This window comes from Macaca nemestrina, chromosome 8, assembly GCF_043159975.1.
Source record: "Macaca nemestrina isolate mMacNem1 chromosome 8, mMacNem.hap1, whole genome shotgun sequence".
Lineage (NCBI taxonomy): Eukaryota > Metazoa > Chordata > Mammalia > Primates > Cercopithecidae > Macaca > Macaca nemestrina.
The window spans coordinates 47,000,541-47,025,280 of NC_092132.1; the positions used below are offsets into that span (position 1 = coordinate 47,000,541).

A 24,740-nucleotide genomic window follows, 5' to 3' on the forward strand; every position below is an offset into this window, starting at 1 on the left:
GCCTGTCTGGGTAGCTTTACAGGAGCAAGGGCGCAGGGGCGCTGCTGGGGATGGAGGCAGGCCTGGAGATGAGGGAGGCAGGAGAGGGAGACCCCGGAATGAAGGAAGCCGGATCTAGGACCCAGTGAAGTTGGAGTCGGGGAGGGGAGGGATTGGGAGGAAAATTGGAGAACAAAGGATTTTAGAAGTTTTACTGCACGTTACAAATGCAATTCTTCATGAAGTGTTCTCTCAGGAGGCAATAGTAAATGTTTATATGGCTTTTGCATTGTTCCTGGATGCTAGACTGAATTTGTTTTACGGGTGAGTCCTTGCCTGGGCCATTTGGCTTTATCCTCAGAGACCACTCCCTCGTTTGACTACAGCCCTTCCATCCCTGTGTGCTCCCTGGAGGCCAACGATGAGGGAGAGAAGGGTGTGGTTGCGTCTGAAGGGCTCCTGTAAGAGTCCTTTAATGAAAAGGGGCCCAGATCCTCCACATCTGGCCTGCACAGGGCCTGCACCTGTGGGATGCCCTCAATTTCCCTCCTCTGATGCCTTCTGCTCCAAGTTCCTTATCCTTGGAGGGATCTTCACCGGCTCCACTAGGCACTGCTCCTTTGGAGGACCTTCGCTGAATTCCTCAGGACATCCTGAGACAAGACTGGAATAATTTATTTTTCATTTATTTATTTATTTTTGAGACAGGGTATTTTTCTGTCACCCAGGCTGGAGTGCAGTGGCACGATCTCAGCTCACTGCAACCTCTGCCTCCTGGGTTCAAGCAATTCTTCCACCTCAGCCTCCCAAGTAGCTGGGACTATAGGCACCTGCCACCATGCCTGGCTAAGTTTTGTATTTTTAGTAGAGATGAGATTTCACCATGTTAGCCTGGTCTCAAACTCCTGACCTTTAAAGTGATCCACCTATCTCAGCCTCCCAAAGTGCTGGGATTATAAGCATGAGCCACTGCGCCTGGCCCAAGGTTGGAATAATTAACAGAGGTATGATAAAATTTAAACTTAGAGTCACCACAAGGGAAATGAACAAGAGGACAACATAGCTGCAAAGGTAGGGGTAACCACCTCCCTCCAGGGCCCTTCTCAGCCTCAGGGGTCTGGCCACCTTTCCCCTCTACCCTAGGTCCTCCTGAAGCCCACTGTGCAGAGGTTGAGGCCCAGAGACCCAGAAGCTCCCTCTCCCTCGGCCTCAGGCATATCCTCTTCAGTCAGCTGTCTCTCCTCTCCTGAACTTTCCCTGGGAGGCTGACAGCTGAACTGAAGCCCCCAGCCCCTCTCACTGGGCCTACCCTCTGGGCCCAGTGGGATGCCTGGATCAGAACAATTCACCCTGAGACCCTCCAGTGCATTCAGGGAGTAGAGGAGCCTCAACCACCACCCACCACAGCAGGTGAGCGAGGAAGATGAAGATGGCAGAGAAAATGAAGAGCCAGCCCCGCACCCTGAAGCTAGCTGTCCCAGTCCTGCCCTTAGCCAGGAATCCTTGGGTGAAACATTTACTCTCTCTATGCCTCATTTTCCTCATCTTGAAACCTATGAGAGTCCCACACTCATAAGATTACTGTGAGGATTAAAAGAGGCATTAAAGAGCTATATACCAAGACCTGACACATAGCAAGTGCTTAAAATGTTAGAAATGACGAGTGCCAATTACTGAGTGCTTGTGATGTGTTGGCCCTGTGCTAAGCTCTCTGCTGGCCTCTTGTCCTCACTTGGGTACTATTATTACCTCATTTAATGATGCCCATTAAGTGGGGTGTTTAGACTCAAACATGTCTCTCTGGTATCCAAATCTGCCCTCTTAACTATCTCAAGTAGGTGCAGGACCAATTAGGGTAGGCTAATTGCTGTAACAGACAACCCCCAAATCCCAGGGACTTAACATAATACAGCAGTCCCCCCTTTATCTGCAGGGGATACATTCCAAGTACCCCAATGGGTGCCTGAAACTGCAGATAGTGCCAATCCTAGATATTTTTTTCTACACATACATACTTATGATAAAGTTTAATTCATAAATTAGGCACAGTAAGAGATGAACAATAACGAATAATACAATCGAACAATTATAACAATATGTCAATGTCACCACTCTTGTGCTTGAGGGCCATTATTACAATAAGGGTGACTTGGACATCACCGTGGCCCTGAGACAATTGATCTGATAACCAGCGTGGCTGTTAAGTGACTAAGGGGTGGGGAGAACCTGCAGCATGGATTTGGCAGACAAAGAGAGGATTGCTGTCCTGGATGGGACAGCAAGAGATTTCACCAAGCTACTCAGAAAAGCACACAATTTAACACTTATGAATTACGTCCACAATTTTTCATCAAATACTTTCAGACTTCAGGTACATGAGACTAAAGAAAGTAGAACCTCAGACAAGGGGGGACAACTGGAAACCAGTGATTTCTTGCTTGTGTTATGGTCCAGCTGGGTGTTTGGAAAGTGTCTTCCCCACATGGTGATTCCAGGATCAGGATCCTTCCATCTAGAGCTCTGCCAGCTCCCAGGGCCCCAGAATCCTTTCCTGGCATCCTCTGTATCAAGCTGGGAGATAAGGGAAGAGACAGAGCATGGACAATGACACAAAGATGTTTTCAAGGCCAAGTCTGAAAGTGGCAGGCTTCACCTCTGCACATTTCCTGGCCAGAGCTCAATCATACAAAATCACAGGGTGTCGAGATTATAGGAAGAAGCAGATCACAGAAACCGGAGTCTCTGGCATTCTCTGCTGCCGATGGATGAGCAGAAGCGGGTAGACAGCCTGCATCCATTTCTCCCAAGGTGGAGACAGGGGACACAGGAAAGTCCCCATTGCTATCCTTGGCTGGAAGGACCTCACTCCAGGTCCAGGATGCAGCCCAGGATGCCCGGGCTCTCTAGGAGTCCTGGCTGGCACTGAGAAATGTTCTCTTAACCTTCAACAGGACTTTGTTTTCCTTTTCTCAGAACAACGTCTTCCACTGTGAACTTACTGCACTGCATTTTAGAAGGAGGGTGCCATTCCAGGTTCCCACTGAAGCTGGAGCAGTTTGGGCAGAAGAATGTACTGAGGGATTTTAGGTAGATCACAGACTCTCTCTCTCTCTCTTTTTTTTTTTTTTTTGAGATGGAGTTTCACTCTGTTGCCCATGCTAGAGTGCAGTGGCGTGCTCTCGGCTCATTGCAACCTCCACCTCCTGGGTTCAAGTGATTCTCCTGCCTCAGCTTCCAGAATAGGTGGGCTTGCGGGTGTCCACGACCACGCCTGGCTAATTTTCTTATTTTTAGTAGAGACGGGGTTTCACCATGTTGGCCAGGCTGATCTCGAACTCCTGGCCTCAAGTGATCCTCCTGCCTTGGCACCCCCAAAGTGCTGGGATTTCAGGCGTAAGCCACCATGCCTGGCCAGATCACAGAGTCTTGGGGCCAGAAGCCAGACTTGGAAGCTACTGAGCCAGGACATACATGCAGTTGGTGGCAGGGTGCTGCAGTCCCGGCACAATGCTGCACACAACACCATGCAGGCACCAAGGCTGGTGGGAGGTTACTGCTCTAAATGCACTGACTGCATGTCTTTGTCTGCAGGTTGTGGCAGAGTGGAGCACAGAGGGCTTGGAAAAGCCTGGCTGGTGTAGATGGGAGGGAGAAGGCAGGGGGAGCCATAACATGCAAGGGTCTAGATGAGGCAGAATTCACCTAGACGTGGAGTGGAAGCTCAAGAACCCTGCTCCAAAAACCCACCCCATTCCTCCTCCCGTGACCTCTACTCCTTTCCTAGGCTGAGAAGTTGTGAGAAATCTCTCAGGGTAAGATCCCTTTCTGTCCTGGTCTGTTTGTCTTTATCATGCCCAGCTGTCCACCCTAGGACACATTCCAAGCTCCCAAACCTCCTTCAGCTCAGAGGTGCTCACAGCTGCTGCCCCAGCCCTCGCCCTTCTGCTGTGAAAGTGACACCTGCCCACCCACCTACCCATCCGCCGCCCATCGATCCATCCATCCATCCACCCACGTACCTATCCCACACCCTGCATGCCTCTGTGGGCTCCTGTTTCCATGGTTACTCCCAGGGCCTGAGTTGGCTCTGGGTTTTCTGAAAGATTCTCCAGCTTTAGGCTGTTCCCCATGACAGCTTTGTTGCTGGACCCAAACCCTGGATAGCTTCTGAGATACCACGCTGCTTGTAGCTCTCCCTACCCACAGATCAGGCATTGCCTGAAGATTGGTCCATCAAAGTGATCAGTTTTCTGGACCAAAATAAAATCAAGGCTGGATACAGTGGCTCATGCCTGTAATCCCAGCACTTTGGGAGGCCAAGGTCGGAAAATCACTTGAGACCAGGAATTTAAGACCAGCCTGGGCAACATAATGAGACCCCCATCTCTACAAAAAAAATTTCTTTTAATTAGCTGGGGATGGTGGTGCACACCTGTAGTCCCAGCTACTGGAGAGGCTGAGGCAGGAGGATCGATTGCTTAAGCCCAGGAGTTCAAGGCTACAGTGAGCTACAATTACACCACTGCACTCCAGCCTGGGCAACAGAGTGAGACACTGTCTCTTAAAAAATTAATTAATTAAATTAAATTAAAAGCTCTCCACTACTTGAACGGTGAGGCATTCTGGAAGGAGAATGCCTGGGGTGCTACCACAGGAAAGCAAGTGGAAGTTCCCAGAGATAGGCAGATGCTTGGCTGGGAGGGCCTCTTTGTAATAATAACAAAAGCTAGCATTTATTGGGCACTTGGTATAAGAAAGGCACTGTTATAAGGATTAACATCTAGTAACTAGGTTAATCATCACAACAACACGGTGGGGCATGTGCTAGGATGATCTGAGGGGGAAACAGGCACAGAAAGGTTGAGTACCATGTTCACGGTTACACAACTCACCAATAATAGAGCCAGGATTCAAGGCAAAACAGGGTGGCTCCAGAAACTGTTTGTTTGTTTGTTTGTTTGTTTGTTTATTTATTTATTTATTGAGACAGTCTCACTCCGTCACCCAGGTTGGAATGCAGTGGTGCCATCTCGGCTCACTGCAACCTCTGCCTCCCAGGTTCAAGCAATTCTCCTGCCTCAGCCTCCTGAGTACCTGTAGTTTGCCACCACATCTAGCTAATTTTTTGTATTTTTAGTAGAGACAGGGTTTCACCATACTGGCCAGGCTGGTCTCAAACTCCTGACCTCATGATCTGCCCACCTTGGCCTCCCAAAGTGCTGGGATTACAGGCGTGAGCCACCGCGCCCGGCCAAAACTGTGTTCTTAAACATTGCATCCACTGCTACTCTACAGCCTTCCACTCCCCCACCCCTGGGTTTCTGGAAGTTTCCCTGAGTCATTTTTTCAAGACAGGAGGTTCCTGAATACCTCCCCAGCACTCAGCTCTGCTCTGAGCCCACATGTGAGAAGCCCCCCTTTCCATTCTAGGCCCACTTGGGAGCAGCTGTCAGTTACTCAGAAGCCTGGAAGGGTCACAGCTGTTCTCAGGAGGAGTCCCCTGGATTCTGCCATCTGGCTGGTCTGTCTGTGGGCTCTGGAGGATTCCCCCAGGACAGAGCCAAGCTGCAGTTTGTCCTTAGAGACCTTCAGGAGGGTGGGAAGAAGCAATCCCATCAGAGAAACCCAGCTGAGGGAAGACACAAGATGTTCCCCACGAGTGACAAAAAGCCAATTCACACCCTTCCCTGCAGCCAAAAAATTAAGCTAATTTTTCATTTCTCTGCTTACGTGTGACTCAACTAAACATAGGCATCTAGGAATGCAAACAATGACTAGATTTTCTAATTTAGGGCAGTTTAATTAAATCTTGCTAAAATGACGGAGGCTCTAGGTATTTTTATCGTGGTAGAAAGCTCTGTGATTTGGAAAGAGGAGAGGTGGGGAACACAATGCTAGAAGCACCTCCTCTCCTGGCCCTCTCCCACCTGCACTGTCCTCCCAGGCCTGCCCGGCTGAGCATGTCTCCTGAGAGAAGGAGCGGTCCTCTCTTCGGTTTCTAATTTCCCTTGCTCTTGTTTATGTTAAAGGAACTTGTTTCCTTACATTACATTCATTCTAATTAGCTGAGGCTAGAAAGAAAAGGTCCAAATCACTTAGCAAAAAAAAAAAAAATTTCAAACACAAGATTATTTTGGAGAAAAATTTGGACTTCCCAGAAGTTTAAGGTATAAATATTAAGAAACCAAAATAAAAGATGTCAAAAGTAGAGTCTTCTAGTGCATCTTGTTTGTCCAAATCCAGCTCTCAGTCCCCTCTTGGATATGGAAGGGTAACATTTCCCTGGCCCCTCTTAAGTTTGGAGGAACCATGTGGCTTGCTCCAGTCAATGAGCTGTAACTTGAGGTGACAAGCTGCATATAGGCCAGAGCATTGAATGGCCCAGCTCATGTGAGAGGCTCCAGTGTTTTCTCCCTCTGCTGTGGAAGCACATGTTGACATGATGGTGCCCCAAGGTCAAAGCAGCCTGGATTTCTGAGCTACCCCATGGAGTACAAGTGCCCTGGAGTCTCTGGGGCCTGAAGCAGACTTTGTGCATTCAGCTGGGTCACATCACTGAGATTTGAGGGGGACTGGCTGTCTCCTATGGCAGAGTCTCTCTTACCCTGATGAACAAATAATGCTTTTGTAATAATCATTGTACAACAATACCACATTATTTTTAATTATATCAGATTACTTTGTAATTTCAAAAAATAATCTGTTCAGTTTAGTCTGGAATAGGATGAAGTTTACTTTTACTGGGTCTACAGAAAATTGTTGGAGAACATGTTTAACCTATTAAAGCAAACTTCGTGTTCAGATGACGGCTTTAAAATTTACCCACATTTCAGGGTAAAGATAATGGCAGCCTCTCGGAAGAACAGGGGTCAGAATGAGAGTGGGATTATATTTCTCAGAGAATTGTGGTTATAGGCACGTCCATGAGTGGGAAGCGGACTCTTAGGAGGGAATAGAGATGGAGTGGTTGGGAAGGAGATGAGAAGATGTCTGAAGAATTTTAAGAAGGTTTTCTGTGTGATGTGCTGCCACATCAGGAAAGCACTCATATAATGTCTTAGATAAAGTAATGCCAACTGCTATCATAAACAAAAGTATCGTGGCTCAAACGTGATAGAATTTCACTTCTTATTCACATAGAATCCATCTTAGTTGATTTGTGCTGCTATAACAAAACACCTGAGACTGGACAATTTATAAAGAATAGAAATTCCTCATCATTCTGGAAGCTGGGAGGTCCCAGATCAAGGTTCTGGCAGGACTGGTATCTGGCGAGGGCTGCTGTCTGTTTCCAAGATGTTGGCTTGTTGCAGCATCCTCCAGAAGCAGAGATGTTGTGTCCTTATATGGTGAGAGGGTGGAAGAGAGTGAACTCACTCTTTTGAGTCCTTTTATAAGAGCCTAATCCCATTCATTCTGGTTCAACCCTCATGATTTAATCACCTCCTAAAGGCCCCACCTCCTTATCACATTGATCATTAAGTTTCAACATGTGAATTTTGGGAGACACATTCAGACCACAGTAGAGTTCAAAATATTTGTTCTAAATTAGTGGGCATCTCTCCTACAAGTGAAGATTCAGGGACTGGGCTCCTCCCCATCTTCAACACATCCTTCCGATAGTGCAGAGCTCACCTACATCAAGTCAGAAGGAGAAAGTGAGTGGAGATGGATACAGGATGTTCTTGTAGTCTAGGCTCAGAAGTGGCCCACATCATACCCACTGGCATGTCATTGGTCAGAACACAGTCACATGACCAATCCTAGTTGCAAGAGAGGCTGGGAAATTTATCTACCTGTGTGGCCGGGAGGAAGAGGAATCAGGTTGGGTGAAGAGCTAGCCAGTTTACATCACAAAAGGTCCCCAGTGTTTCAGAGTTGGATTTGAATATGCTTTAGCATGCAACCCAATGTGGAAAGAGCTACAAATGGACCCAGTTTTGTGTAGGTTCTCTTTGTGGGGTGGAGGGAAGAGTGGGATTTTGCCCAAGACACAATCTTATGTTTCTCAAATTAAAATAATAATCATGACCTGACTCACAGAGACAAGTTCTGGGATTGCCAAGTTGTTGGAACTGTGATACAAACAAGTGTAGGTGAGTCAGTTACAAGCACCAAATAGCATGGGAAAGCCTGAGAGGAAATGGTAGGCCCTACTCTGATGTCAAAATTACTCTTTTACTTTATTATTATTTTTTTGAGACAGAGTCTTGCTCTGTCGCCCAGGCTGGAGTGCAGTGGCACGATCTTGGCTCACTGCAACCTCCACCTCTCAGGTTCAATCTATTTTCCCACCTCAGCCTCCTGAGTAGCTAAGAATACAGGCATGTACCACTATGCCTGGCTAATTTTTGTATTTTTAGTAGAGATGGAGTTTCACCGTGTTGGCCAGTCTGGTCTGGAACTCCTGGCCTCAAGTGATCCACCCGCCTTGGCATTCCAAAGTGTGGGGATTACAGGCATGAGCCACCGCGCCTGGCCAAAATTACTCTTTTAAAGAAGAATATGGTTTTCAGGTCTCAGCACCACTCAGGGAATCAAATAAACATAGGACTTGTGAACCAGTTAAATGGAGGATGCCTGCGAAAACTCCCTCTTAACACACCATTACTGGCTTGGGTGGCCCCATCTGGGAGGGGTTTGTGGGTGAACCCTGGGGCTCCCGCCCACCGAGAAGATGGATGACGATGGGCTTCCTCTCATAGAGTCAGGCATGACCTGACCAAGGTGCCAACTCTTCAACAGAAAAGAACGGTGGGTTTTCTAAACCAATTTGTGGTGCACACTGTAGAGTTCCTCAACTGCTTTTCTATGGTTTGTGAGGAGAAACTGGCAGATCTTTCTCTTTGTATCCAACAAATTGAAACAACTCTCAACATTTTAGACACAAAGTTGTCATCTATCTCTGACCTAGATGATGTCACAGTTGAAGTATCTCCTTTAAGTGTCACTAGTGTCACAAATGGACTTCAGCACCTCTGAAGCCACTTCAGAGCAGTTATGGAACAGTACACAAGACTCTGGACCCCAGGAAAGTGAGGGATCAGCAGGAAACAGCTGAACTGTAGCCAAGGATCCAAGATATGCCAGAGATCTCAAAATGGTTCAAGTAGGTGTACCAGCAATGGCAATCAGAAACAAAATTAGGCCGGGCGTGGTAGCTTGCGCCTGTAATCCCAATAATTTGGGAAGCCAAGGCAGATGGGTCACTTGAGTTCAGGAGTCCGAGACCAGCCTGGCCAATATGGTGAAACCCTGTCTCTACCAAAAAATACAAAAAAATAACTGGGCATGGTGGCACACGCCTGTAATCCCAGCTACTTGTGAGGCTGAGGCAGGAGAATCACTTGGACCTGGGAAGTGGAGGTTGCAGTGAGCCAAGATCGTGCCACTGCACTCCAGCTTGGGTGACAGAGTGAGATCCTGTCTCAAAACAAAAATGAAAAAAAAAAACAATAAACAAAATGATATCAGAAGGACTAGACCCAGATTTTCCTGAGAGGCCAGATGCTCCAGTGCCTGATGGCGAAAGTAAGAAATTATAGAAGAAAGTTCAGATAACGAATCTTCTTTTAGTAACTAAGCTTAATTTTGATAAGAATTACATACGCATGTGTAGGCATACATTTATGTTCTGTAAGAGAGAGAGCCTGAACTCTAACGTTTAGTCATAAAAACATCAAATGACCACATACATGTCCACCACCGAGCTTCTTCTATGTTAAAAACATAAAGCATTTATAACCTAAAAAACAAAAACCTTCTCTCTTGAGATTGCAAATTGGACATTAGCACATCAATCCCAATAGATATGCAACTAAGGAGCAGAAGCTTTGTGCAAGGAATGAGGCGATCAATGATAAGGATAGTTGCACTCATCCACATTGTTGCCCTGCTCTAGCTGGGACCAGCTCCCCTGGAGCACAACAGCTACTGTAAGGTTGGCAATCAAGTTGGCTTTGAAACTGTTTATACAAGCTGATTGCTACTAGAAACATAAGAAATTCACAGGAAGTTCCATGCAAGGAACCAGAGAAAAGGGCTTTGAGCTGTGTTAGCAGCTCCATTTGAAGATTTCAGGGGTGGTATGCAGCAAAGGCAGAGGAAAGATGTTGTTAGATGAGGACCTTAACAATGGGGACTGTTTGCAACTCTTAACGCCGCCAGATGTCTGATCTAGTGGCCAACCACCTCACTGCCCTAGAGACAGTAGAGGGTAGAGAGGAGGTTAGCTAGGATTTATGTATTTAATTCACAAGTAGGAATCTGTTACTGGCACAAATGTTTTCCTGTGTTGTGGTAGGAGGAGCTACTACCGCAGGCAGCACCACGGGAGCAATCGAAGCTAGCTTGGATAATGAGAAGCACTTGGATCAATCCTTGCGGGAGACAGATCAGCAACTTTTGGCAAAGAGTGGCTGTGCAATTTGAGAGCTGATTTTAAACTGGAGGGGCCTTTTGAATTCCCTGTGTTGATGTGGCTAATCAAGCCCAAAGAAAAAAAAGAGGCAAAATGGCAGCTTCTACAAGTGAGATGGAATACTTGAGTTTAAACTAGGGCAGCAGGGTGGTTTGGGGGCCACTGTATCTTAAGCTGAGAAGCAAGATGAATGGGAGAGCAGCTCCCCTGGTCCCACTCAGGGGACACCTCAGATCCAGCCCAGGACTTAGTACCCCTGATTTGTCCCTCGAGGAGTGATTTTGGTCACACATAAAGCATCTCTCAGGCCTCAGCATAAGTGAGGTCGTGTCATCCCCCCGGCCACATTGAATTTTAGAGTAAGTAACTTATGTTTTATTTGTGGCAAGAAACAACATTTTAGCTTGTAACTTGGAGGAAATGTGGTCTGTGGATATCGCTAAGGGGCAGAGTCTTTGGTTGAAGAGGCGGGATGCTGTGCTCAGATGTTAGTGATGTGGCAGGGGCAGGGCAGGCTGCAGGGGCACCAGACCCCACTGCCTTAAATCCCCAAGGCTCCACACTCTATAGGGGAACAAGAAAGGACAAGCTGGGTTGAATGAGGAGATGTATTGAGTGTCGGGAGGGGTCCCATTGGCCTTAAGTGAAGATGTTTTGCTGTGAATATGTTTCCTGCATATTTCTAAAAGGGAGTTGTGCAGCCTAGTTGTTGGCTCTGGAAGAGTTGTAAAGTGATAGATTTTGTTGCATTAAATTCAAAGCACAGGCCAGTGGCTTCCCATGAGAAGAGCAGTTAGAGCAATGCAAAATCCTTGGGCCACATCATCCGAAAACCCATCTCCAAATCTTCATTTTTCCTCAAGGATTTAGGAGTCGAATGTTTATTTCTTTTGACTATGCAAGAGCTGAAAAGGCCATGAGGACACTCAAATTTATGTGGGTTACACTTAGTAGGCATTTACAAATGGGCATGTCTGGTTGAAAATAAGCCTCATCTAAGTATTGAAACCAATTGGTCAGACTTTCTGGAGTGTGGTGATGGATGCTTAGCTAGTACATAATTCATTGCAATAAAGACATGCTGTTCTCAAGAATACACTGCTAGAAATTATATTCCCAGTCTTAGGACCTTGAGCTATACCAAAACTCCTATTGCCCTGAGGGTAAATTATTAAGTGAAAAGAAACACTTAGAATCTACTCTTCCCCTTTCTTCTCTCTGTTAGCACCTGTACCATCTGTGAAAGATTTTGTTTTAGTAGACACACAAATCTGTGTGTTTGTGGAGGGGATAATTTCTGGAGGTGAGGAAAGATGTAAGGAGGATGACAGAAAAAAGCAGGGAGGGTCATGTCATAGACACACTTAATACTGTTAATTCAATCACACACTGTCAACAAGAGAGATGGTGTTAGTGTTCTATCAACCATACCAATTAGTGCCAATTTAATTATTCATCTATTTCTTTATATATTTACCCATTTGTACATGTATATCTAACTCTCCAAAAAAGCATCTGAGTCAGCTGAAATGTATTTTATCCTATTCCTCCTTCCTTCATTTATTCAACAAATATTAGTTAAGGCCTTACCATGTGCTCATGAAAATACAGCTTTGAGCAAGGCAGATAGATAAAGGGTAACAGATATGGCCACATGTTTGAGATGCCTGGGGTTCTCCAATCCGAACAGCAGTTCCTATCTCTCTATTTCACTATTTCCAGAAGTAGATGAAGATGAGAGGACAGCGTCCACATGAGTCCACATGTGTTTTCACTAGGGAGGGAGGGAGTGCATTTAGTGTTTCAGCTGCACCTTGGCCTGTGGGCTCTCCCAATTTTGATTTGCACAGTGTTTGAGTCAGGTTGCCTTCTAAGATCTTCCAAACCCATTTTAGCCAGCTGATTCTTAATGCAGTAACCACCAAGATACTCCATTATCTCTAGATCCTTGGTTTTTAATTTTTCCCGTTTCTGACAGCCCAAATTAGAAATAATGTGGAAAAACTTAGGAAACACAAGTGCAGAGAAAATAAATAAGACCAGTTCAATGGCCTTATATCCTAAACAAAACTTGGTTGTTGGGCCTTGGACTGGGGGGTCAACTTTTTCTTCCTGGGCACATGGTGCTCTCTGGCTGAGGAAGGGACCAACGAAGGTATTTGAGAGGCACAGGTCTTCCTTCTAGCACCCAGCCTGGCCAGAAGGCATCTGTCAGGGGAGGTGTAGGAGCCTGCTCTGTGCTCTAAGACAGCTGGGCATGAGTCAGAAGGGACTTAAAGGCAGTGCAAGCCCGCAGAGCCAGGCTGATCATATTTTTCGAGCCTTAAAATGGAAACACATGGTTTGACACAGAAGTTACAACAGGACAGAGAATCTGAAATTAGAAAATTCACATTGCAAAATTCACATTGCAAGGTGTGGTAGCTGGGTCCAAAGTGGGATTCAGAGAGATGCAAGGCTTGCTTTTGGTTGAACTGATAGCCCATCTGTGGAACTCTGAGCACAGGGCCTTTGCTGGCCAAAGAACATGGAAGACATCGATGGTAGAGTTGCCTTGGGTAGGAAGAGAAGTAGAGACTGAAGGATGAAGGGAATGGCAGAGGGTCAGTCCTTCACAGGCTCCTCTTGCAGACAGAAGGCTTAGAAGGAAAGCCAGAGGGTCTGCTGTTATGAGGAGGTTGAGGACACTGGTATAAGCAGAGGTGCTTTGAGGCTTATGGACTAAACGTGGGAGACACCCTTCTTCTATCTCTGTATGGAGCTCAGCACTGCTCTCGCGTCTCATGGGCTGGTGACTTTAGATGCTCCAAGACGTGGCATCTCTCCTCACCCAAAGTAATCAGCATTCTCCAAGGGGCATCGTCAGCAGCGGATTCTGGGAAAGCTTCAGCTGAGTGGACTGGAACATGAGGCTGAGGAGACAATTTTGGGATGAGAGATCCTGTGTGATAAGAGAGAGGTAAATAGAGGAGTGTGAGGTCAGGGTGTTCATGAGATTTAAGCAAGGCAAGCTGAATCACAGAAACAGTAGAAGACCGCATAGCAACAGGGGACGTTTTCTTTCAAACTCAAAATTGGGTCACATGGTAGGAGATACAGCTGGATAATAGGATAGAGTATCTGAATCCAGGACTAGTCCAGAAAAATGGCCAAAGCTGTGTCAGATTAATTTAATGGAAGGTTTCATTTGATTAGATTCCCAGGCTCTGGCTATGCATGCTCATTTATCCAGCCTATTGTCTAAGCAGAACGGGAACCCACAGTCAACTTGATAGAACAGCAGGAGCGCTGCCAGCCAGCCTCTGGCTTTGAATTCTTTTTCTGATCTAACGTTTTAAGGAGGATGTGTCAGGAAGGCCTATTTAGAATACAAATGATTGCTTAAACTCTCTTAAAGGCTTTCAGAGTATATTGTAATCATTGAGTCTTTCCTTAAACCCAGCAGAGTATTTGAGAATAAATTGTTGTGCATTTGAGTCAACTGAAATTGGGTAGACTTGCTGAATTTATGAGCCTTTCTCTTCTCCTGGTCTTTCTCATGGCCATGGCAATGTGCGCTTTCACTAGCTTGTGAAATGCATATGTAGTATAATTTTCCCCAAATCGATCTATTCTACATCATTGAATCTTAGCTATTGCATTTTTATGCCAGAATCAAATTTAGCTTATTATTGTTGTTGTTGTGGAAAATAATTATAAGCCTTTCATTGTCATGGCACTTCACAATTTTATAAGAATTCACAAATGTTATTTAATTCCATCCTCACTATAACACTGAGGACCAAGGAGAAGGGGAATCATCATCTGGGCCTGCAACTCCAAACTGCTCCCTTTTTCCAAATGGCAAATTGAGGTTCTTAAAGGCTGGGTGACTTGCACATAGCCACACAGATCTAAACTGTGCAAGCAGGAAATGTGGAAGCTCAGGGGAGCGGCCCTGCCAGTGGTGAGTTCTGGTCTCATCAAGTGCTCTTTGCAAAGCCAATGAAGTGGGTTTGATCATCTCTATCTTGCAGGCTCACTGCAAGTGCAATGGACATGCAGGTGCCAGCACAATGCCCGACCCATGCCAAGGGCTTAGTTGCTTCCTTTCTTCCCCCATATCCAAGAGATTGCAGGTTCCATTTAGAGATTCTGAAGCCCACTGATGTTGAGATGTGACAGCATGAAGCTTTTCCCTCAATCAGCCTGGAGGCTAAGGGGCCAGCAGTCATACTATGCACGCGCGTGCGCACGCACACACACACATATATATGCACACGCACACATCTGAGTGGGCTAGAAGGTGAGCTCCTCCCGGAATTTCAAATCTACAGCAGGTTAAGAGGAAGACAGCTCTTCCTCATCAGCTACTGTTCTGGTCTCTAGAATCAGCTCCATAAATATCCCCACCTTCTCTCCACTACATTCACATTCATGGCATTCCACTCTTCAGCTCTAAACTTTACAGCTCTCTGAGTCTTTGGCTTTCAAGTCGAGTTGGTTCTCACACCTGCCTGCTGACTTACGCATGATGTTTGGCCTCCTCCAGTCCCAGTGACTCTGCTCGGTGTATCCTCACTCCCTCCCTGTCTGGTGCTCCCTTTGCTCGCAGGTTGGTGAAGGACATAGGAATAGCCTGGAACACTCTCTGTTTGAGCCTTGCACTCTGTTAGCAAGCTCAGCTTGAGTCAGGAAGGGTGGGGATCACAGGGTGTCACCACTGTGACCGCCTCTTCCAGGCTGGACTCCAAGGCGAGAACCTTTGCCATCACCTGGTCCAACTTCCTTTTTTTACAGAAGGGAAATTCCGTGCTTAATTCTGGACTTAAACGACCTGAGCAAGATGTTTTCATTCATTTGTGGCAGGATAACTGGATAAACATCTCTTATTTACCCCTCCTCAGGATCCTCTGGAAAGAGAGGTACCCCATCTAGTTTCAGTGAGGAGTGAAATTCAGAAGACTTAACTGGAGTCCCTTTAGCCAACAACCTGCCGACAGATGTCTGGAGGCACTGGTTCATGACTCAGGGACATCAAGGCTTGCTTGTGGGTAACTGTCTCAGTCTTTTCCTCACACTGTCTCCTCATGTTTTCAAGGGGGCTGCTGTACCCCCAGACATGTGTCTGTATATCGCACAGGAAGAAGGAAAGTAAGGACATTGCCAGCAAATGTCTGGCTTCTCATCAGCCTATACTGCATCTCCCAACCACTCCTAACTGCAAAGGATGCTGGGAAAAAAGTGCATTGTAGCTTCTCCAGCCTCTATGGTAGGCGCAGATAAGGGATTAGAATTGGGGGTTACTGATTCAATGTATCAGACAGCTCTCAGTCAGGCATGTGAGGGCTAGAGCCAGATTTAACTAGATTTAGAAGGAAAAAGTATGTTTCTTTCACCTGCATGTGATGAAGGAAATCTATGCCCTTCATACGCTTAATAAACCTGTAAGTCTCTACTAGGGGCAGGTACTGTGCTAGCTAGACATTACAATGTGTGGGGGCAGACACAAAGCTGGGAACAGTAGACACTGGGGACCCATAGAGCGGGGAGGTTGGGAGTAGGGGAAGGGTTGAAAAATGATTGGGTACTGTGCTTACTACCTGGGTGATGGGATCATTTGTACACCAAATGCCAGCAACACACAATTTACCCATGTAACACACCGGCACACGTACCCCCTGAACCTAAAATGAAAGCCAAAATAAATAAAATGAAATAATAAAATAAAATGCCTGGGGGAAGGTAAGTAAGCCAATATTCAGTTAGCAAATACTTACTGGACGTTTATCATGTGTCAGGCCCTGGAGGTTTGGAGAATGAAGATGCATCCTTGGTTGCCCATAGCACCCAGTCTACTTTGGAACAAGAGTAGTGTGCAATGGGAACATAAAGGAGGGTACCAAATTCAGATGGAAAAGGAGTCCTCCTGGTGGAGCTGACACTGACCTGGGTCACCTTATGATCTGGTTTGCCTGTGTCCCCACTGAAATCTCATGTTGAATTTCCATGTGTTGTGGGAGGGACACAATGAGAGGTAATTGAATCATGGGGGCAAGTCTTTCCCATGCTGTTCCCATGGTAGTGAATAAGTCTCATGAGACCTGATGGTTTTAAAAAGAGGAGTTCCAATGCACAAGCTCTCTCTCTTTGCCTGCTGCCATCCATGTAAGATGTGACTTGCTCTTCTTTGCCTTCTGCCGTGATTGTGAGGCTTCCCCAGCTACGTGGAACTGTAAGTCCATTAAACCTCTTTCTTTTGTAAATTTTCCACTCTCAGGTATGCCTTTATCAGCAACATGAAAATGGACTAATATACCTTAGTCTCACCATTTCAGGGGAGGCATCTGTATTTCCTGACTCCCTGCTAATTAGGCTCTGAGGTGTCTAGGTTCTAGGCCATGACAGAGGACATCTTTCCAATTAAGTTACATTCCACACACAGTGATTGAGTTCCTATTCTATGCTTATGACATTTACAACTAAGAAGAGAGAATAATAATAAGATAATAATACTATCAATATTACCACCACCACCGTTTATCAAGGGCTTACTATGTGCCTATGGGCAAGTCTAGTCCTAAGCACTTTATATGTATTAACTTATTTAATCCTCAGAACAATCTGGAAACGTGGCATCTCCCCACTCATCCAAAATTGTCACCCTCTCCTAGAGGCACCATCAGAAGTGGATTATCAGAAAATTTTAGCTGAGTGAGAGAGGGTGGGATAAGGTTATGGGGATTAGTAGACTTTCTGGGGACAAGAGGTCCTATGTGAGAACACTGGGGCAAGAACAGGAACTGTTGGAATATTGATATCTCTGGGGTCAAATAGGCCAGATTCATTACAGAAATAATAAAAGGCTACATAGCTACAAGGGCCTTTTTTTTCACCCAAACTGAAAGTTCAGTCATGTGATTGGAGACATGATTGCACAATGAGACAGGTTATCTGTATTCAGGACTGGTCCTTAACTTGATTGTGGGTTTTATTCGATTGACTCTCTCAACCCTAGTTATTGTGTGCTTATTCATTCAGCTTATTGTTAAGCAGAATGGTAACCTACAGTCAACTTTTATTTTATTGATTTATTTTTGAGACAAGGTCTCACTCTGTTGCCCAGGCTGGAGTACATGGTGTGACCATGGCTCATTGCAGCCTTGACCTCCCAGACTCAAGCAATCCTTCCACCTCAGCCTTCCAAGTAGCTGGGACTACAGGCATACACCAACATACTCGGCTAATTTTTTATTGTTTGTAGAGATGGAGTCTCACTGTGTTCTCCAAGCTAGTCTTGAACTCCCAGCCTCAAGTGATCTTCCTGCCTCAGTCTCCCAAAGTGCTGAGATTACAGGCATGAACCACTGCACCTACCCCACGGTCAACTTTTAAAAAGCCAGCAGGAGCATGTCCCGCGGAGAAAGGCTAAAATAGAACTCTGAGAGACAGCATATAGTTTTTCTGGCAAAAGGACAGGGTTTGAGGAAACTATATTCACTGTAAATGGAGGCGATGTAGTTGAAAAGACTAATCAAAAGAGGATAAGCACTAAATTCAGGGCATAAACTCTGCCTCAGTCTTGGGCTGACCTCTGAATGATGCGTTTGTGGGGATTTGAGCTGCCACCCAGGAGACAGAATATGCAGTGAGAGTTCAACCAAGTCAACTGCCTGCTGAAACAAATCAAATAAAACAAAATCTGCATATTTCCCCACAGCCATCCCAAGCAGCCAGTGTCATTTCTCTTGTTTTAGAGGTGGTGGTAGCAGAGGCTGAGGGTGCCCCACCATATCCCCTTGGCACTTACCACAGCACTGGAGGGCACTGGAGGTTTGCAGGACGAAGACACGTCCTTGGTTGCCCATAGCACCAGTCTACTTTGTAACAAAAGTAGTGTGCAAGAGCAGTGTGTGACTCTGCCTGAGGCTGTCTCTGGTGGCTGGAGCCTGCTCTACCTGTGCATAGGACAGGCCAGAGAGACACAGGTATGATCCCTGACCCCCTCCTCAGGGGCAGCCTTTAAACAATGACCGGTGGGAATTGGTGGATCAATATGCCAGTTCCTTTGCCCTGGGGTTAGGGAAATGGGGGATAATTCCAGGACATGTATTCTCCACTGCCTCTAAGAGTTCCCCAGCAGGATTAAGCTTCTGTTTTGTCACTGGCTTGACAATGATCTTTCACTGGCTTACTTCCCTTCCTTACCTGCTCCCCTGCTGGATCTTCCTGGGATCACCTCCCAGTTAAAACACCAGCAACAGAACCCCCATCGTAGGGGGTACTTCTATGGGGGAAACAAAACTAAGATGATGGGGAAGCCTAGGCTCAGAGGAGTTAAACAAATTATCCTGGGTTCAAGTAAATAAGTGGCAGCCAGACCTCAAGTCTGGGGCTTTTGGACTCACAGCCTAACTTTTAAACGCCTAACCTGAGCTGGGGGTGTCTGAGTCTCTGGAGTCAAAGGGGACCTCCTGCAAGGCAGGCCTACCTTCAAGTGGACGGCTGTAAGTGTAGTTGTGTGGTGGGGAGGAGTCTGCTGCCCTTAGCTTCCCTCAAATGTCAGCATCTGTGGGAACAGCTGGAGACTGATAACTCACTTTTTACTTCTTCACAATTAGTGCAAAGCCCAAGAAAGTCATCAAAGGAAAGGTCAGGCCCTCCCCAGAGGCTGCTCCTCCTCTTCCGGGGCTGCAGTGCCCCCATTGTGGGATCTCCTCTCTCAGCCTCTCACCCAGGGTTTCTCTGGAAGGGGTCAGAGCAGATGCTAGTCCCCTGGGGCTCTGCTTGGAACATGTGCTCATCAGTAAAGGTTGACAGAGAACATACTGCAAACTCCTCCCCAGGGAAGGGCAAGTGCCACCTGGCAGAGTCTCTTCTAGGGCTGAGGGAACAAGCACAGCCTGTTCCTAAGACATGTCCTCCTCGCCTGGTGGGCCCTGCACAGATGAGGCCCTCAGGAGTTGGGACAAACACTCCCTGGGAGGAAGAGGCAGATGGTTCATGCTGAACTCACGGGAGACCACCCCAGACTCCCAGGACAGCAGGGCCCCCTCCGACCCGCAGACACGGAGGCAGAGGAGAGCTCCTATCTGGCTTTGCTCTGCTCTACTGAGGACACAGAACCCTCCCTGTTTCTCCTGTGGGGCCCAGACTTTCACTTCCTTTCAGAAACTCAGCCTCACCGGGAATGAGCCAAACACAGACTCCTGGGAGCTCCAATGCCTTGGACTTTCTGAAAGAGGGCACAGGAATGTGTTAGGATGCTAGACCTGGCTCAAGATACGCAGGCCAGCATAGTCTCTCCACAGTGATATGCAGGTCTGGGGGAAAGATTCCGCTATGACTGAATGATTTAGTGGCAAGTGCACCGGCCTTATGGTTGGGAGGGTCTGGGTTCAGGTCCCTGCTCTGACTCTCCCCAAAATCCCTTAGGAAAAGGAAGATAATGATGCATTGAGGATGCTACCTTTATATAATTGCTAAGTACTTAGTAGGTGCTAAATAAATGGTAAAGCTGTTATTAATACCAATTATACCTGGGGAAGCATAGAGCAGCAAGGATAGTATAATCTTATATATGTAAAAGTGTATACTGATAGGATGTTTACCAAACATTAATAGTGCTTATCACTGGATAGTGGGATTTGGGGGTAATTTTTACTTTCTTCTTTTATTTTTCTGGGTGTTCCTTGAATTTTTTTTACAATGAATGCACACAAGAATAATTGCTCATCTATAACCTCAATTGGCTCCAGTAAAGGCTGGATTCTTGATGTGCTTGAGTGTGGAAGTTTGGGATTAGGCACTTGAGGAAATTTTAATTGCTCTTCATAGTAGAGGGAGAAGAACGTGGGTTCCCAGAGCAACCTGAGAGGAGATGAGACTGGGAAGAGGGAGGGGAGAAGAGGTAGCAAGTTGACAAAATCCCATGTGGTCAGCAACATGATCTTAAATCTCCCACGTGGTCTACTACCCACTCAGATGCTTGGTGTGAGCGACTGTTGTGGGACATGAAATTGGGGCCACATTTCACATGCTGTGTGGGGTCGGACAGAGGCAGCATCTGAACACATATAACCCACAAATGAACAATCCATTCTGTTTTTCCAGGAATCCGCAGAAGCCTTGGAAAGCCTTGTGAGTTCCACAGGACACAGAATTTCTTGAACTTCAGCCAAATTGTCCCTGTTATCCCTTGCTACACTAAAAAACCACTTCAAACTTATTGGCATCAGACAACAATAATCATTTATATCTCTCCAGGTTCTGGGGTTGACTGGGCTCTGCTGGGTGGCTCTTGCATGGGGTCTCTTCTGCGGCTGAAGCTGGAGTCCCAGCAAAGCCTTCCCCATCCACATGTCTGGTGTCTGGAAAGGCTCAGGCAGCTGGAGCTGGAGCAACTGGGGCTTCTTGCAATTTCTCTCCATCTCTATGTGGTCTCTGCATGGTGCTGGCAGCCGGGCATCTTCAGGGGGCTGGACTTCTTACGTGGCTGTCCATGGCTCCTAAGGTGTGTGTCCTGAGAGAGAGAGAGAGCCGGGTGGAAGCTGTGTGGCTTTCCTGACTCACATTTTGGAAGTTGCACAGTCAATTACATGCACTCTATCAGTTGAAGCAGTCAAAAGGCCCACCCATATTCAAGGGGAGATGACACAGCCGCCATCTCTCAATGGAGGAGTCGCAAAGTTCTGGAACGAGCATATGGGATGCAAAATAATGTTGTGGCCTTATTTGGAAAATACAGTCTGCCACAGGACATTTCACAGATGTTGAGGGGCAGGGCAGTCCCCAGCTGATATCTGAGTTACAATCAGGAAAAAACAATAAAACTATTTTTTTGAAAAAAGGCAAAATATTAACTGAAGTAGACTTCAAATCAAATCTAAGATTATTTAGAAGAACATGGATGATGAATAGGGACTTTTATTGTAGCAGATTTACTGGAATTGGCTGTGAAAACCATAATGAAAATGAACAAGCCAGAAAAAAAATGTTGCTCTTTTGTTCAAAACTTTCTGGATGGAGCTAGCAGTGCTGGAAATGGAACAGGAAAAGCCTGGAAGAGGGCCCGAGGGTGAGAAGGGTTAGACCTTGGCTGTTGGCAGGGAAGGCAGGGATCTGCGTGAGAGAGATTGTTGAGCTGAGATGTTCAGGGCAGAGCCTGGATGGGTGCAGGGAGGCACAAACCTCAGCGTGGCAGGCACCTGCTGTGTCTACATGTCACCTGCCTCTGCTACACATGTGTTCCCTTGTGATGACACCTGAGGGCACAGCCCTGGGGCCTGGGAATATGTTGCCTTGCTCTGGGCTTCAATAAATGAATCCAGGGCTCACGGGCTTCGTCTTCCTTTCATTATGGAATCCCTGGACTTGGACTTCAGCAACCATCTCCTGCAAACGATGGCCCTTCACATCAGGGAATTGGCTCCCTCTCTCGGGGCTCTGGCTTCTCACTGACTCCACATTCTGGAGTCTCTACAGTCAGACCCGGAATCCCTGAGCATGGGCCTGGAGGGAGCCTGAGCATCATTTGGGTTGGAAAGCAGCTGTTGCTCACCACCAAGATCTGATGGTTGGGTAGCAGCTTCTGTCAAGAAGAATCATAAGGTTGTGTTTGGGCTCAGAGGGAAAAGGGGCCTCGATCAATGGGCAGTGGAAGGTGGAGTGGCGATACAAGTTTGCAAACACTTCTGAACTCTGTTTTAGCTCTGGGCAACAATTGAGGGTGACCCTCCTGAAGCATGTGGTCATCTCTCCTTTCCTCCCAGATCTCAGGGCTGGCATTCCATGGCCTCCTGTAAGCCACACACCATTCTCTACTGCTCTCAGTTGGTGACATAGTGGCCAGTTCTTGCTCTGGCTTCCTTTTGGAGATGGAGGGCAGTAGATTGGCAATTCATTCTCTTTAGATGAATTCTCTTTAGATGCATCACTCCCTTGATCTTCTTGAAAAGACCTCAGAGATCGTCTAATTTTACCCCTTGTTTTGCAAATAAGGAAACTGAGGCTAAGAGATAGAAAAGATTTGCCTGCCAGTCTTCCCTTCAGCATCTCAAGGAGACCTTGCCAAGGGGCCCGGTTGGGGCACGGCACAAAACCCCCTTCCCACTGCCAAGATCCCCCCTCCAGTCTCCTTCCCTCCCATGGCCAGGCCACATGGAAACTCATGCCAAAGAGTGTCAACTGGGAATGTGGCTTCTTTCTTGAAATACGCTATGGATCAGCAGGCAGCCCCCTCAAGACCCCAGCAATGAAGTTCGCTTGAAGCCCGGCACACAGTAACCCAGAAACATATGTGGTGAGCAATAACAGTCATAAATTTTATGAGATTATGTGTTCCTAATGTGAGATTTCAGGCTGATCTGTTTGTTGTGTTATGCCAAACTTCAGCATGATTCAATCAAGTTGTGCTTAATCTTCCCTTATTTACTCTGGGTGGGGGTGAGTCACGGAGTGTGTCTCTAGTCCAGTCTTCTGAACTAATTTACCCCAAGGATTTTGATGGACTGGTGATTTGTTCTCTCTGAATATCCAGAGTTTATTTACTTATAGCATTAGATGAGGTCTGGATTACATGCAGTGAACGTCTGTAGCCATGCTCAGGACCAGAACCTCTTTGGGGAGTCCACACTAGGAACAGAGAGCACCTTGCAGGTTTCACAATTTCCTTTCAGTCAAGGCCAAATCATGCAAAATATTTTGTTACCTATTGATGAACTCATGGGATTTAACGCTGTGGCCTCTTTATCACAGAGAAAGGCGTTTTGGCCAGTTCCCTGCATCTCTGACCCCAGGCGGTGTGGATCTGGAAGAAATGGGGAATATTGCCATCTCCTTCAAAGATGTAAAAGCCTGGAAAATTTGCCCGAGGCTAGGAGTGACTCCAGCTGCCAAGCATCTCCATCTCCCAGTGTCCAATTTTTGGCAGCCTCGGGGGAGATGGGAGCATGCAGATGGAATGCAAGGTCTGTGTCCTCAATGCCTCATCTCAGAGCTCTGAGGGGATGTCGAGTTCCCTAGGACTGAGAGCAGCGAGGCGCAGCCTGTAGTCTGATGGTGAGGGTTTGGGATCTCCTGGCTTCCATGAGATGGGAGAATTGGGGGTTTTGGCCTTCCATATTTGAGGCTAGAGTGGAAAGGGTTTTCCTTGGTTTCATCTTTGATCATGATGCCCTCTGTTCCAGTTTGCTCAGACTGAGGGGTTACCAGGATGTGGGGCTTTCACAGCTAAAGGGGGAAAGTTGTGGGAAACTAGGAGAAGTTGGTCACCATAACTTTGATGTTCCTTGACTTTGGCAAGTCATGCCCTAGGATGTAGCCAAAGCTTTGGGTAGGAATGGGAGGGTCACTCTTTCCTTCCCAAGTAGCTGCTGCATGGTCCCGGATCTGGGAACAAATATTCCCCGTCCACCCCAACCATTGTAAGAGTGAAAGTTTTCCTGCTCAGTTTCCCAGGCACGCAATGCCCTTCTCTCTCTGCTGAGGGGTGGCAGCAGGTTCTCCTGCCAGTGTGGGGCATTGACTTGCTCTTAGTCCACGCTAAGAGATAGGGAAGCCCACAGCCTGCTTGGTACGCTGTATTAGTCCATTCTCACACAGCTATACAGAACTACCTGAGACTGGGTTATTTATGAAAAAAAAGAGGTTTAATTGACTCACAGATCCACAGGCTGTGCAGGAAGCATGGTTAGGAGGCCTCAGGAAACTTTCAATCATGGTAGAAGGTGGAGGGGAAGCTGGCACGTCTTACCGTGGTGGAGCAGGAGACACAGAGAACAAGGGGGTAACTGCCACACACTTTTAAACCATCGGATCTTGTGAGAGCTCACTCACTATCATGAGAACAGCATGGGAGAAACCACCCGCAGAATCCAATCATCTTCCTCCAGGCCCCTCCTTCAACATGTGGGGATTACAATTCAACTTGAGATTTGGGTGGGGACACAGAGCCAAACCACATCAGAGACAAACGAGCAGAAGCAGATTCTAGGCTCAACATCAGCATTCCTGAAACCTTGATAATCTGAAGCAGTTCTTTTTTTTCTTTTTATTTTATTTCCTTTCTTTTCTTTTCTTTTTTGAGACAAGGTCTCACTCTGTTGCCCAGGCTGGAGTGCGGTGTCGTGATCATGGCTCACTGCAGCCTTGACCTCCTGGGCTCAAGTGGTCTTCCCACCTCAGCCTTTCAAGTAGCTGGAACCACAAGCATGTGCCATCCACCCCCTCACCCAGCTAATTTTTGTATTTTTTGTGGAGACAGGATTTCACCATGTCACCCAGGCTGGTTTTGAACTCCTGGACTCAAGCAATCCTCCCACCTCAGCCTCCCAAAGTGCTGGGATTACAAGCATGAGCCACC

At 46.8% G+C, this 24,740-nt stretch overlaps 1 long non-coding RNA gene and 1 pseudogene across 2 annotated transcripts in view; both read left to right on the forward strand.

Annotated features, from left to right (window-relative positions):
- LOC139355798 (uncharacterized) overlaps positions 1–24,740 on the forward strand; it is a 66,660-nt gene that overhangs the window by 5,526 nt on the left and 36,394 nt on the right. The window lies entirely within an intron of this gene.
- On the forward strand, positions 8,657–15,968 carry LOC112425615 (WASH complex subunit 3-like; annotated as a pseudogene).